Raw genomic sequence first — 4399 nt, 5'->3', positions numbered from 1 at the left:
TAAGTACGGGCAAGTCGCTCGAGTTGAGTCACTTTGATAAATTGTACTATGTAAACCCTAAGTGATTAATACAAAGGTACTGCAGCTGCTCGGCAGTCGAAAACGTAGGCACAATTGGCCAAATTTAATGATCAAATATCCTTCTTTTTTTTTCGTAATTGTTTTATTTAAATCTGGGTTGCTTTTCTATACATTGATGTTTGAACTTCTTTCTTGACCTGAAAAGATGCCGTGATTTTAGCAAAAATATATCACAATAAAATGATTGTTAAGTGACCGAAAACGAAGAAATGGCCATGATGTGTTTATTAATGTAATTGTTGTGTGAACATTGATCCTGAGAAGCAAGGCAGTACCTACATGAAGTTGAAGCTTATCATCAGAAAATTCTTCTAGTTGTTAACATACATTAGGCTTCCCCAGAGTATCATTTCTCTATCATTGGTACAACCCCTAGTCGTCTTTAATTCGTACATGGTCAAATTGTGCCTAGGGGTTATACCATTTGAATACACACCATTTCATTACTAGTTGAATACAAGCTATTTACACCTTTTGAATAAAATAAGAATACAGTTATTAATAGAATTCTATGTTTTATCTATTATTCTTGAACAAACCCTTTTTTATACATATGTAAAGAATCGGTGCTTACAAAAATAAGATCAAAGGAAATTACAGTTAACTTGAATGAGTTGGACGACATGAAAGAGCCATCTAGATGTGTAATCATTCCCTTTATAAAATATGATTAATCAAGGAAATTACAGTTGTTGAAACAGTAACGTGGGTTCTTGTTCTTGGAGTGGGTTTTTACGAAGACCTCATCTAATGTGGGTTCTCTACCCAAATCTTCAGCCTGTGATAAACATAACATAAAAACAAGACAAATTTTAGTTTTCTGCCAACAAAATGATCATGCAAAACACTTCTATCAATCCCTTGACGATGATAACTCTTGCAAACATAGTAAAACTCACTCTGCACCAACAAGCCAACAATATTCACAATGGCAAACACACCAACCAAGAACCCACCAATAACAATCCCATAAAACAGCAGCATAACTAACCCTACCCTTCAACTCATAACTCTTCACCTTAAACATGTTCAAGCATAGAAACAACCCATATTAGACAAAGGTGTTTGAATGTTGGCAGCTATGGAGGATAGTGATATTACACGATACACAAAATCCGACAATCCATATTTCTAACATGTGAATAAGAATTTATTCGTATAATCCACTAATTTCGACAGTCCAACAAATGAGTGTATGGTTCCATATTAGTGCTATACACAGTAAACACAACATTCATGCATTCAAGTTCAAACAAAACCATATGAGTGCTATACACATTACACACAACATTCATACATTCAAGTTCAAACAAAACCACTCAGATTACTCAAATATTTGCTGGTTCACATAACATGCTTCCATACATGTGAGTTTTACTTTTCAGCAATGCATATTATAAACGAATTTATAATGCAGAAAATAATTACGTTCAGACTTGTAAATTTCTAAGGCAGTCTTAAGTTTTTCTATATTTGTCGGTTATTTTATCAACTCTGTTCTGTTGGCTGATTTTGTGTTTAATTGAATTGGATATTAGTTTTTCTTCTAGGTTCTAATTTGTTGTCGTAGAGTTTATTGATTTTCAGTACAGGTAAATATCAGACTACTTTTGAAGTTGAATTAGTGCTGGATAGGTTGATGGGAAGGGAATATATTTATATAAGATTGTTACTGTTACAGTACACCAATATAGTCCTTCGACATGAACGTTCATATTTCAGACAATTATAATGAAAATTGTTTTAAAAATGGTTTTATTGTTTGGATGGTTGAAGACAATAATGACTCATATATGATATGTGGTTGAATCAATGCACTGTGAATCCAAAAACAGAATTTCAATTTGCAATCCCACTCATTTCATTACTAATTCAATTAAGTTTGTTATAGTTTCGCTATATATATATATATATATATATATATAGCTAATACTATATCCGAATCCATAATCAATGAAATCAGAGTTCATGATTCTTTCATTCTGTTTCTCTAATTGCCTCAACAATTCTTCTACTGAAGCATTCTAATAGTAGCCTTAAGTTGTTTCTTGAAGACAAGGAAGTGTACTCGGCACTTGAAGCCCCTCAATTGAAGGTCTATCCAACTCAAATCAAGGTATTCTAAGGAAAAATGTGCTGGCACCCAATTAAGGTTATCCATTAAAAGAGCATAATTAAGGTTATTCATGGGAAATGTAAGAAAGGGATAGAGAAAGTATATGAAGTTTCCAGTATCACAGTCAATAATGGTTAAGGGATCCTTACTCAAACTGAAGAGATTAAAATGTACATACTAGATAGATGTTCAGATGAGTTATGTGTGTGCAATAGCATTTAAACATCAAATTTGCCAGAAATGTCAAATAAGGGCTATTGTTTACAACTAGAAATCAATATTCCTGCAAAATTGCATGTACTTCAACACACCACCAGCCAACAATTCATTCATATAAAATGTAATACTAATACTTACGTAACCAGTGTCAAACATGTGTCAGTGTGTCAGGTACTGACACGTGAGGTTTTATTGAATTGTTTTTATCTTCTCAAATTATTATCGGTGTGTATGTATGGTCAGTGTTTGAGCCAGTGCTTCATGTGTTCATAATAGAAATTACAATGACAAGCAGAAAATAACTCTTCCAAAGAAAAAGCCAGATGTACACTTTTAAACCACAGTAATTGCAAAACCATTAAGCACTGTTACCAGCTACAGAATTCACTCTACAATCTAAATCACCAAATGATTCAGAATCAAACCATCATTAATCAATTTTTTTTATAAAAAAGTCGATAAAAAAAAACAAAGAACAAAGATATAAACAATTGAAACAAAGTAAAACAAGGAGTATAGAAAGAAGATACAGAAAAGATATAAATTGACGAACAGTAAATAATTCACTAGTTTTAAAGTCCAACAGGAAATAATTGTTTTATGGTGGAATTTTTCTTCCCTCCATAAAAATTTAATCAAACAAATATGATTTAAAATATTCCCTCACATCGCCTCGGCTCCATCTAAACCCCAACTAAACAGACCCTATAACACATCTAAAAACAATATAGAAAACATTGATTGAATCAACTTGAAGAGGTATTCTTAACAAAAAAATCATTAAAGTCATATTCTAATCCAGTCAACATGAATATATAAGGCTCCCAATGATTTGGAACCTATGCATTTTGCAATGAAATTCTCTCGCAGAGTATATAAAGCTCTTACTCACTTAATTGCAATTATTTTCTCTTAAAAAAAGGCAATTAACTGCATATGAAGCACAAGCATGTATACAAACAGAACACGACACGGATAATAATTTGAGAAAATGACATAATTGATTGTAATTACATGTCTCAATATTGTGTCGGTGTCGGATCAAAAGCTCTGTAGCACCGACACCTCTGATCAAAGGCGTGTAAGATGTCTGATACGACACTGACACCTCTGATCAAAGGTGTGTCCGGTGTCTGATACACGACACACGACACTGACGCGTGTGATTACATTCAAACAATTCATTTTCGCAAACTATTACCAGTTTCGACATGTCAATGTCGTGTCCGGTGTATGTGTCGGTGCTTCAAAGCTAACTACCCTCCCTTTCATAGTATACAAAGAAAAGTAAGTAACTAGTGTATCAGATATAAAGTGGTAATAAACAAGAACAAACAGAAATAACCTTTGTGGGATTGATTTTGAGCAGTAGCAGCAGCATCAGAATGAAGAAATAACCCTCCCTACGGTTCCATATTGTGTCAAATTGGAGGTAGTGTATAGGGTTAGATGTACCTGCTTCAAGGTACTTAACGGTACATTCCACAACAGGTACATCTAACCCTAAACACTACCTCCAAGCAGATTTCATGGCATCGCTTATCGATTTGGTGAAGAATTGAGAAGTGCGTTCGGAGATCAGCAATCGTTTTGGTGAAGATATTGAAAGTTGAAACCCTATCCATCTATCTGAGTGAGAATGGGACAGTACAACGAAGGAAGGGTTAGTATTGTCCTAATCCGGTTTAATCTTTTTCATTTTCTTTTTCTTACTCACAAACCGGTTCAACCTATGCTTTGGTAAGACAAAAAGTAATTAATATTTCCACGATTATAACTTTTTTTTTTTTGACAAAGGATTATAATTTACTATTTTATTAACTTTTTTTTATATAAGCAAGGAGAGAGGACATGCATCAAGAGGCAACATCGATATTCCAACTACCAATTTTATAGGGACCAAAAAGATATTAGTCCCTCCTCAATTTAAATTTGTTTAATTTATGCTTAAACTCTTGAGTTTTTTAAAAAAAAAATTGAAGA

At 33.2% G+C, this 4399-nt stretch overlaps 1 long non-coding RNA gene across 1 annotated transcript; it reads right to left on the bottom strand.

Moving 5' to 3' along the window:
• Positions 1-582: 582 nt before the first annotated feature.
• Positions 583-4114, bottom strand: LOC146935623 (uncharacterized). The gene is made up of 2 exons (XR_015030289.1): positions 3762-4114; positions 583-859 (listed from the first exon to the last, which is right to left on the bottom strand). It is a non-coding gene; the product is annotated as an uncharacterized LOC146935623 (long non-coding RNA).
• Positions 4115-4399: the final 285 nt, after the last annotated feature.

Source organism: Medicago sativa, chromosome 3 (genome assembly GCF_051527215.1).
Source record: "Medicago sativa cultivar Bolivia chromosome 3, Bolivia_mono, whole genome shotgun sequence".
NCBI lineage: Eukaryota > Viridiplantae > Streptophyta > Magnoliopsida > Fabales > Fabaceae > Medicago > Medicago sativa.
The sequence above is the reverse complement of the archived record's forward strand: the minus strand, read 5'-3'. Positions and strand labels throughout refer to the sequence as shown.